The sequence below is a fragment of the Nicotiana tabacum genome, unplaced genomic scaffold (genome assembly GCF_000715075.1).
Source record: "Nicotiana tabacum cultivar K326 unplaced genomic scaffold, ASM71507v2 Un00220, whole genome shotgun sequence".
NCBI lineage: Eukaryota > Viridiplantae > Streptophyta > Magnoliopsida > Solanales > Solanaceae > Nicotiana > Nicotiana tabacum.
Window position 1 is genome coordinate 67,340 of NW_027438458.1, and position 11,865 is coordinate 79,204.

An 11,865-nucleotide genomic window follows, 5' to 3' on the forward strand; every position below is an offset into this window, starting at 1 on the left:
GTGAACTATGCTGCCTTTGTGCGTAGAGCTCTCGACTCCTTTGGATCTGATGGAAGCTTCCCGTTCTTTAAGTACTCTATGTATTTGTTTCTTCAGTCCCGGGTTAAACTTGTGGAGTTGATCTCGGCATGACCTTCTTCGATAACTGATCTCATAAGTTGTACGACAGTCCCCGAGTTGAGTTCTTTGTCTTCGACCGATGAACCTAAGTTTGCAAGAGCGTCGACCTCATTGTTTTGTTCTCGAGGTACATGTTGCAAGGTCCATTCCTTAAATCAATGTAGAGTCACTTGTAGTATATCCAAGTACCTCTGCATTCGGTCTTCGACTTCAAAAGTCCCGTTAACTTGGTTTACCACGAGGAGGGAATCACACTTAGCCTCTATGACCTCCGCTCCCAAGCTTCTAGCTAGTTCGAGACCTGCAATCATGGCCTCATACTCGGCCCCATTGTTAGTTAATTTAGTAGTTCTGATAGACTGTCTAACTATATTACCTATGGGTGATTTTAGTATGATGCCAAGTCCAGACCCCTTTGCATTCGAAGCACCGACCGTAAAGAAGGTCCAGACTCCCGAAGATGTACCTTATTTTATGAGTAGTTATTTTAAAGTCAGCCATGAAGTCCGCTAAGATTTGAGATTTGATGGCAGTTCGGGGTAGATACTTAATATCGTACCCACTTATTTCTATGGCCCATTTGGCCAATCTACCCGAAAGCTCGGGTTTGTGTAAAATATTTCGAAGATGATAAGTTGTTGCGACACATATCGGATAACACTGGAAATATGATTTTAGTTTCCTAGAGGCGCTTATTAAAGCAAGCGCTAATTTTTCTAAGTGTGAATATCTAGTTTCGGCATCACCTAAGGTCTGACTGACATAATAAATAGGGAATTACGTACTTTATTCTTCTCGGATCAGGACTCCACTTACTGTTATCTCTGAGACAGCTACGTACAGGTAAAGTTGTTCGTTCACTTTCGGGGTATGAAGCAGCGGCGGGCTCGATAAATATCGCTTTAGTTCCTTCAAGGACTGCTGGCATTCCGGAGTCCATGCAAAATCGCTCTTCTTTTTAAGCAACAAGAAAAATCGGTGGCTCCTATCTGAGCATTTCGAAATGAATCGTCCCAGGGAGGCTATCCACCCCGTCAGCCTCTGCACGACCTTTACATTATCCACTACCATGATATCCTCGATAGCTTTGATTTTATTGGGGTTGATCTCGATTCCTCGATTGGACACCATGAAACCAAGAAACTTGCCAGAGCCAACCCCGAATGCACACTTTTCGGGGTTGAGCTTCATATTGTACTCCCTCAGTATATTGAAAGTTTTCTGCAAATGCTTTAAACGGTCCTCCGCTCGCAGTGACTTAACTAATATATCATAAATATAAACTTCCATTGATTTTCCTAGTTGTACTTCAAACATTCGGTTTACTAGGCGTTGATAAGTTGCACCAGCATGTTTTAGACCGAATGGCATTACGTTATAGCAATAGATACCGTACTTAGTGATAAATGAGGTCTTTTCCTGATCCTCTGGTATCTGGTTGTACCCGGAGTAGGCATCGAGAAAGCTTAGAGTCTCGTGGCCGGCTGTGGCATCGATCATACGATCGATATTAGGCAAAGAAAAAGAATCCTTGGGGCATGCTTTATTCAGGTCTTTATAATCTATACACATTCTAAGTTTGTTTTCCTTCTTAGGGACTACCACCATGTTTGCTAGCCATTCGGGGTACTTTTCTTCTCGAATGGATCCTATTTTGAGAAGTTTGGTTACCTCGTCCTTGATGAAGGCATGTTTGACTTCGGACTATGGCCTTCTTTTTTGCTTCACCGGATTGAATTTCGGATCCAAGCTTAGTCTATGGGTGGTGATTTTCGGTGGGATCCATGTCATGTCAAGATGGGACCAAGCAAAACAATCCATGTTAGCTATAAGAAATTGAATAAGCTTTTTCCTGAGCTCGGGACTTGACACCGTGCCCAGGTATACCATTCGTTCGGGCAGAGGTTCGAATATCATGATTTGCTCCAGTTCTTCGACCGTTGATTTGGTAGCGTCGGAATCACCGGGGACCAGAAAGGATCAAGGGATCCCATAATCATCATCTTCATAAGTCTTATGCTTCTCTAGTTGGGTCGAAGTTGACGTTTGTGATTGCTATTTGGCATCCCTTTTTCCTTCAAATTTGATCTCCTTGTCGATGAGAGTGATGATATTAGAATCACTTCATCGACGACGAACATTGTTTTTGTGGCTGGTTGCTCCCCGTAGATTGTTTTGATTCCCTCTGGTGTTGGGAATTTTAGAACCTGGTGAAGGGTCGAGGGTATTGCTCTCATGTTGTGGATCCATGGCCTTCCGAACAGGGCGTTATACCTCATGTTGCCCTCGATCACGTGGAACTTCGTTTCATGGATGGTCCCGACCATGTTTACTGGCAGAATTATTTCGCCCTTGGTAGTTTCACATGCCATATTGAATCTGTTTAGTACCATGGTTGCGGGCATGACCTGGTCCTATAGACCGAGTTGCTCTACGACCCTCGATCGAATGATGTTGGCCGAACTACCTGGATCAATTAACACAAGCTTAACTTGAATTGTATTCATAAGTACATATATTACCAATGCATCATTATGGGGCTGCATGATTCCTTCTGCGTCTTCGTCACTAAAGGACAAGATTCCTTTAGGTACGTAATCTTGAGCTCGAGATCGCTTATCTCTTACAATCGACATCTTAGTGCATTTACGCACTGGCCCCCGGGCGACATCGATCCCTCCGATGATCATGTGGATAATGTGTTGTGGCTCTTCTTATTCATTTTGTCTATTGAACTCTCTGTTTTTGAAATGATTCTTGGCCCAGTCACTTAAAAACTCTTGAAGGTGCCCTTCATTGAATAACCGAACTACCTCTTCTCTCAACTGCCTGCCATCTTCCGTTCTGTGGCCATGGGTGCCATGATACTTGCACATTTGATTGGGATTTTTCTGGGCTGGATCGGTCTGCAAAGGTCGAGGCCATTTAGTATCTTTGATGCGTCTGATAGTCGATACGATGGCGGATGCATTAATGTTGAAGTTATATTTTTATAATCGCGGTGCTTCCTTAGGTCTGGTATGCCTGTCGAAACTATTCTTGTTCATCAGCCCTCGAGACCCTTGGCCTCGATCACTTATCCTTTCACCTCGTACGAAGTTGCATCCTGGTTCACTACCCTTACGATATCTATTATACGGCCGGCATCGGTCCCTGTTCAACCTTGGTTCTCGGTCGATGTCCCTTTTAATAACGGACCCAGAAGGGGCTCCCAACTGGTCGTCTTCGACCCTAATCTTCGATTGATATTGATTATGTACATCGACCCAGGTAACAGCCAGGTACTTAATCAAGTTCTGCTTCAACTGCTGTGAAGCCATTGAGCTTTGTTCATTTAGTCCTAGGGTGAAAGCCTGAGCGGCCCAATCGTCCGTGACCGGTGGTAGATCCATTCGTTCCATTTGGAAACGTGATATGAACTCTCTTAGCATTTCGTTATCTTTTTGTCTTACCTTGAAAAGGTTTGACTTCCTGGTCTCGACTTTTATGGCTCTGGCGTGTGCTTTTACAAAAGAATCTGCAAGCATGGCAAAAGAATCAATAGAGTTAGGTGGTAAATTATGATACCATATCATTTCTTCCTTTGATAGGGTTTTCCCGAATTTCTTCAATAATACGGATTAGATCTCGTCGCCCTCTAGATCGTTCCCTTTAATGGCACATGTGTATGAGGTGACATGTTCGTTGGGATCGGTCATTCCATTGTATTTAGGGATCTTGGGCATGCGAAACTTCTTGGGGATCGGTTTGGGAGCTACGCTCGGGGGGAAAGGCTTTTTTACTAAATTTTTGGAATCCAAACCCTTCAAGATTGGTAGTGCCCCCGGGATGTGATCAACCTTGGAGTTATAAGTTTCTACATTTTTGTCGTTTGCTCCAATCCTCTTTTCTCGTGACTCTATCCATTTTGTCCGCTCCTCGAGCATCTTTATAATTTCGGGGTTAGTCCCCGATTCTTGTTCATTTGACCTTACCACAGCTGGCCCCATTCTGTGGGTGACTTCTCAGAGTGGACCGAGCTCTAGCGTGCTTGGTGCCCGGGTTTGGCTCTGCAACTGAGCTATCACTACCTGTTGAGCTTGCAACATTTCGAAAATCATACGTAGACTGACACCGTCTTCTCCAACATTTTGGATATTTCGAATTGCAGATCGAGTTCCACCATGAATGCTGTTTTCGGGGTCGGAATGTTGGTTTGCTTCGATGACCACATGCAAATTAACATCAATTGGATCTACAACCCGAGTTCCAATGGGTTCAACGGGTGGCCTTTCATCCCCGGACGTCACGTTGTTATTCTTATCTTGATGGCCAGACTCGTTGTCGATAGGTAGGGCCATTAACTGAGAGTTCGTCATTTTAGCCTGAAATAAAAGACACTTCTAAGAGCAAGTGTAAAATAGTGTATTTTTACAGAGATTTATACCAAATAACCACTATTATCCTTAGCCCCACGGTGGACACCAAACTGTTTACCTGAAAAATAGATAGAGTTGAATATATACGCAGTTCTAAGGATACGTGATATTAATTGGCACAAATTGGGAAAGATAAATAAATGAATATTGAAATTAGTTATAAAAGAAATGAATGCAAACCGAATGAATTAGTTAGCCTAAGCCTTCAAGTTTTATCACCTCCAAATTAAGTGAAGAATGATTGGTAGAAGAAATAATATGACTAAATACCAAAAGCCAAAAAAGGATAGTATTTGCTCTATTTTCTGTATATATCAGAATGAATGTGTCTATGAATCCTTTCCCCTCTTATAAATGATAACCACTCTTAATATAGTGTGAGAATTCTATTTTGGGTATAATTAAAAATACATAGTGGGGATCCCATGATATATTAATTAATTAGTTTTTCCTTGATTTTTCCCGAGATTCTCTCCCCAAATGCGGCTATAACGGCTTTTTTGTCCCTTAGCTCGATCTCGATCCCAGCCGATCTCGATCTTGGTCGGTCTCTGAGTCTTAGAGCTCGATCTTGGTCCTGGTCTTGACCTCGATCAGTCTCTGAGTCTTCGAGCTTGATCTTGGTCGCGATCTCGATCTTGATCGGTCGCTCGATCTCGAGGCTGGCAACATATACTTCTCACCATGTCTCGATATCATAATGATAATCCTCAAATCACCATGTTTCAATCTCGATTAGACATACGAAGGGCAGATTCGATTTTGACCGTATACAGTAATAAATCTGATTATTGTGAGAATAATCTATTAAAATCTCTCGTCCGTATAATTACTCTTCTTCCGATCTCATTGAAGTCGTTCCTACTTTCTCGCTCATGGAGAAAGGAATAGGGAATTAGGGAAAACTTTTTGAGAGAGAATGGGAATATATAAATAAGGGTCGAAACTGGTTCCTAAATTTAAGGGTCATTAATTATTTTTTTAAAACTTGCTTGTACGCAAACTAACATGAAGTATGCTATTATTGTTAATAAATTTGTTGTTTCTGGAATAAACTAAAATTAATGTTATTTATTTAAATAATTCTTAATTAATGACCAACAGTGTAAATATCTCAAAATGGGTTCATGGAAAATGAGTACCTTTATCACTTATTTTCTCTTGTTTGATTGGTGAGTGAAAAATATTTTTTAGTGTTTTGTTTGAGAGTAGAAAATATTTTTTTGTTGAAATAAAAAAAATACTTTTTCTACATGAAAAGAAAGTATTTTTTTTGTTAAAATAAAAAAAATACTTTCTTATATCATGAAAAAAAATATTCATTTGTTGAAATGAAAAAATAAATCTATCTATAACATGAAAATAAAGTATTATTAATAATATTTTAAATTATGGTGGGGTAGGGTGGGGTGGGTAGGTGGGGGTGAGGCGGGGGTTGGGGTGGAGGGGTTTGCGTGGGTGGAGGTGGGTTGGTGGGTGGGGTTGGGTTGGTGGGTGTTGGTGGGGAAGGTTGAGAAGGAGTTTAGAAAATTTGAGGAAAATAAGTTCATAAGAAAAATATTTTTCAAAACATTTAGGCCAACCAAACATAAAAAAAATTGAACATTCATACCAAACACACCCTTTTATCTTTGTAAGAGTCATATTACCTCCTTAAACTTTTTTAAAATAGAAGTACTTCCTTCCTGAGTGCTTAGGTGGCAAAGACAGTACAAAGAAAGAAAGTATGTAAAAGTTTATTTTTGTACCTGTCTTTGACTCTTTTGTTTTTACGGAAAAGGGCCAAAATTATCCTTAAACTATTGAAAATACAACAATTTTGCCCTCAGTTTGGTTTTGGTATAATATTATCCCTATTGTTAATAAACTGGCTCACTTATACCCTCAAAACTAACGATTACGCCACATAGGCACAAAACATCTTAAGAAAATATTTTTTGGCTAAATTGGATCTCCACGTAGGATTGATATTGTCTTCTTTTTACTTTGGATGATAAACATAACTATTTAACCACTCCAAAAATCAAATTTGCTACCGTTCATCCACCAAGAGCCACCAGTACACCCCCATCTTCTTATCCTTACCGGTTATTCCAGCCCATTCTAGGGACTCAGAGAAAGTGGTTCACCATGAAAATCAAGTTATTCATTAGAATACCCACAGTAAAGCAGCGACTAATTTACCGCGGAAAGCAGTTCCAATGGGAGCAAACGTTGGCAGCTAATCTTTCACTTTTATCTCATCTTCTCTTCCTTGCACGAATCACCAATATCAGAAAAAGGCATATCAACCTAGCCGAAAAAGATGACTCGTGCGCCAAAAAGACCTTGTCTGCCAAATCGAAAGGTTCTCCGGTCCGAGTTTATTCTGAGGGCGATATTGCCAGACAGATCTGAAGCTTTTCTAAGGAAGAAATTTAAGATTTTGAAAATGGGTTTGGAGGGTGACTCATTGGTATTGTTTAAGTGGTAATGGATAAGGTTGGCACCTTCACTATTTTGGTGGGCTATTGGTGACGAAAGGTCCCTTTTTTCAATGGTTGAGCTCTCTTATAGTGGTGAGTTTTATTTCTTTGTTTTTCATCTATATCTGAGTGACATGTTGAATTTGGTGAGCACTTATGTTAAATGGTCATCTGCTTTAATTATTATTGTTTGATACTCTATGTTTTAGTTTTGCAGATAAAGAATTGATTAGATAAGCATTTCACAATTTTTAACTTCACATCTTGAATTTCTAACTTGAAGTTGCCTTCTGGATTATTAGAATTGTGACAGTTTCAATGAATATTCAGGTAGTCAAAAAGTAAATTTGGCTCTTTGTCGTTGTGGATGGCTTTCTTCCTAGAGCAAATTTTCAGGTGGTCGCCCATGGTTCTCTTTGGGTTGGAGAAGATAATATCAATCCTGGGTGGAGATCCAATTCAGCTAAAAAAATATTTTTTTATAACGCTTTGTGCCTGTGTGGAGTAACAGTTAGTTTTGAGGGTATAAGTGGGCCAGTTTATTAATGGCAGGGATATTATTGATACCCCAATTCAATTGAGGAAAAAATTACTCTATTTCCAATAGTTTAAGAGCAATTTTGGTCATTTTCCGTTGTTTTTATTATTTTTTATTTTCTTCTACTCGTTTTTTCTCTTACCTCGCCGTCTCACCGTTCTCGGCGCATACATAAGTCGCCGGTGAAATGTTTCGGCATTTTCCTTCTGTTTCTTCTACCAAACTTCTTCCTCTATCTTTCTCTCTCACCCACAAATCACATTTTCAGAAAAACTGTTACTTTCAAGTCAAATTAATAGAGAAAATTACACAATTCTATTATCGGAAAACATTCTCACCGCCGAAAATAATGGTTCCTTGATGTTCCAAAACGAAGGTACTACTAGTCTACTACTATTAGTACTACTTTTTTACTTTTCCCACAACTCCATCTGGTGAAGTGTAAAAATAAAAAATAAAATAAACAAAAGGAACCCATTTATTTTTTATTCTCTTGGGTTGTGAATGGCAGGCAAAATTTTTGGTATGTTTTGGGTGAGGTTTCAGTTGATATAGAAATAAATAATAAAAATGAGGATGTGAATGAAAATAAAAGATAGAACGATTATTTGGTTGAGGGTTCTGCTGCCTGAGAAAGCTTGAGGGCCTTCAATGGAAATTTTGTTGTAATTAATCGCAGATGAGGAAAGAAGAATGAAGAATGAAGAAGAAGAAGAAAACACTTTTAATTAAATAAGTAAATTTGGTCATTCAAAATTTATTTTTCTTTTTTTTATTACGTAAAATTTATTTAACTTTGTGCTTATTACCCAAAAATCACTTTTTTTCTTTTGTTACACAAAAATTATTTTACTATGCTTTAGTTATTACCCAAAAGTCACTTTTTTTTTTTTTGGTTACATAAAATTTATTTTATTATGCTTTAGTTATTACAATAATCACTTTGACCATATTTTACAAACAATTCACCTAAAATATTTATTGTGTCCTTAACATTATAAATCTTCTCATTTATGTAATACCTTCTATATTATATGTTATATAATATATTTTTACCCACGAATTTTTCTTATATTTAAAATAACTTAATATTATTTTATTTATTATTTTATAATATATTCATAAATTTAATTTTTCTTAATATTAATTTTCAAGATATATAATAGCATTATTAAAATTTGTCAGTAACATTACTGTGAACAAATCTCAAGTCCACGTTCTTAATTTAAAACAAAATTGATTTATCAGCCAAGCCATACCCGTTAATTTAAAACACAATTCCCACATTTAGCAAAATGACACATCAGATTAATATTTTCAAATAAATAATATTAACAGATAAAGCTTTAAAAACTTAATATTAAAGACAAATATCTTTGAAACTTCATTAAAAATTTCAATTGACTATAAAAGAATTATGATTTGTTAAGCAAATCTGTTTCTATTATTTTAAATAAATATCTTTTTTATCATTTTTATATTTAAAATATGTTCATGCTTGAATATGATTAAACAAATTGAGTGCCATAAAAAAATATTAGATGTATGGATATATTATAAAAATAATAAATAAAATAATTTAAAATATTTTTAATTATAAGTAAAATACCTAGGTAAAAATATATTATATATTATAGACTTTTCAAGTAAAAGTATTATAAAATCTGGCCAAGGTGACTTTTGTGATAAATAAAGCAAAGTAAAATAACTTTTGTGTAACAAAAGATAGAAAAATGACTTTTGAGTAATGAACACAAAGTTGAATGCTTTTTACGTAACAAAAGGAAGAAAAATAACTTTTGCGTAATGAACACAAAGTTGAATGACCACCCATGAAATTTACTCTAATTAAATTTATAAGATGATATATTAGGCGCGTGTCGTACACTGCTCGACACATATGTGGCTAAGACATTTTTACGAGTGTGTTTAATATACTATATAAAGGCCCAAGAAGATAATAGGGCACCCGTAAAGATAAACGATATTTCAATCTAAGTACATGGGGTCTTTGTGCCTTTTCCGAAAACTAAAAGTCATACTGCGATAATCTCGTAGAAGTTCTCTTTTTTTCACCTTATGTCTGGCACCCCCATTGAGCCCAATTAAATTCGAATATTGCGCCGAGAAATCCCATGTTAAAGGGCGGGGTAAAGCATTCCCAAATAAAGACAACTCTACAAGTTCAATATATCATCTTTTTAGATGAATTATATAATAAATCAAAGTTGAAAATATTAATGTTTATTGTGAACTAATATAACTATCCCTCATGAATTGCAAAAAGTATTATGTTTTAAAGGTAGATGATATAATTCCAAGATAAAGCAGGGTACAATTTGCACCGCATCGACACAAATTAAGCTAAGAAGAGAGAAAAACTAAGAACGAGCGAACCACATAAACTTATCTATCCATTCATGGTTATTTCAAAATTTAAAGCATATTTTTAATATTTAAAAGACCATCTTAAATTGTTTGATTTAAAAGTCTTGTTTTAACTCACAACATAATTATGCTTTAGACAAAATACATAAGTGGGAAATGAGCATGAGAAATAAAAAGTAAATTCCATTTACATAACCAAACCTCCCCACAGTGTCGTTAAAACTTCTATGGACATACATGAGTATAATGGAACTCTGGACATGCACCCACCATAAAAGAAGCGGGATTGATCGCCAATAGTGAATCAACAGAAGGAAAAGGCACTTAACTCGTGCCGTCAAATCTCTTTAACCAAAAAAATATTTTTTGTTGTAAAAGTCAATATTAGAATAAATCGGGTTTCTATTAATCAAGTTTACTTCACTTTTTCAAATATGAAGAGTAAAAAGTAATTAAAATTAAATATTCAATTGACAAAGGAAAGAAAATCTTATTGATGATTGTGGCTTCCTCCCAAGAATTGCGAGTAAGAATCTTCAACCAAGCGGGAAAGTTAAAGTAAAGACTGATTGCATATATTTGTGATTTTTTTGGTAATCGTACAAAGTAAAGTAAGAGACGCTTATATAAGGATACAATATATATCTATTTTCCCTCAATTAATTTCTGTCGTTTACTAACATTAACTACATTAATTGTCCATTACTCAAATTATTCGTAACGGTTATGGTAATAATAAACAATCGCGCATAATTAAGGATTATGTTGATTCCCTTTCCAAATTCGTAACTTTCAATGAATCTTCCTCTTTTGTACTCTTCATGCATCCCGTTCCTATCTCTTTTTTCCTAGTTACCAGATGAGATATCTTTTGTAATCAATCCCGTGAGTGTTTTAATCACGCATCATCATTATCCTTTATTTGATCTTATTCAAATGCCACCAATCAACATACCATTTGTCACGACCGAAAACCTATAATAGGTCGCGATGACGCCTAACGCCACTGTTAGGCAAGCCAACACGTGAACCTCCAATTTAATTATTCCTTTTAACTTTTAAAAACAGAAGTTTCTTTAAATACACCGAATAGAAGTAAAATCTCATGCAACCGTACATACTTCTTTCTCAAAAATATCAAGTGTGAATAATACATAAACCACGATGATAGTAATAATAAGTACAACATTACATAAAATCTAGAAGTCCCCAAAACCCGGTGTCATAAGTGCATGAGCAATCTAGAGAATATACAAAACTAATACAACTACTGTCCGAAGTAAAATAAACAGAAACAGTAAAAAATATAGAGGGAGACTCCGGTGCTGCAGATCGAAGTAAGGCAAGCAGCTCACCACTAAGTCTCCGTGAAAGTGCGTCTATGCGCCCGTGTGACCACTGGAAGTACCCATCTCAGTACCTGCACATTTAAAATAGAAGTGCAGCGTGAGTACGTAAAACAACGCGTACTCAGTAAGTATCTAGTCTAACCTCGAAGAAATAGTGACGAGGGATTGACTTGACACTTACTAGTGGTCAAACAATAATAAAATACATAAGGTAGACATGAAGTCTGTCGAGGCGAACGACCCAATCCCATAGGAAAAGTGATACACAGTACCGCCGAGGCGAACAACACGATCCGATAAGAATAGTGTTACCATACTGCCGAAGCAAATAGCTAGATCCCATAAGAGTAATTTACAATACTGCCGAGGCGAATGGCTCGATCCCATAAAAGTAGAGAAACTACCTCGCTCGCGGAAGTACATGCGAGTCGAGAAGACACGGATCTATAGTTAATCAAATATTTCACAACTTTCCAAAGTAAGAGACTCAATCAATATTTTTATTCTAACCTTCATCTCAGTCATTAATTAAGAAAATCAAGCATGCATGATAATACAAGTAGCACAATTAAGGCATGGTATGAATC

The 11,865-nt window shown here is 36.8% G+C and overlaps 1 long non-coding RNA gene across 1 annotated transcript; it reads left to right on the forward strand.

The window, feature by feature from the left end:
- The first annotated feature begins 6,290 nt into the window (after window positions 1-6,290).
- On the forward strand, window positions 6,291-7,682 carry LOC107764565 (uncharacterized). The gene is made up of 2 exons (XR_001643259.2): window positions 6,291-7,096; window positions 7,334-7,682. It is a non-coding gene; the product is annotated as an uncharacterized LOC107764565 (long non-coding RNA).
- The last annotated feature ends 4,183 nt before the right edge of the window (window positions 7,683-11,865 follow it).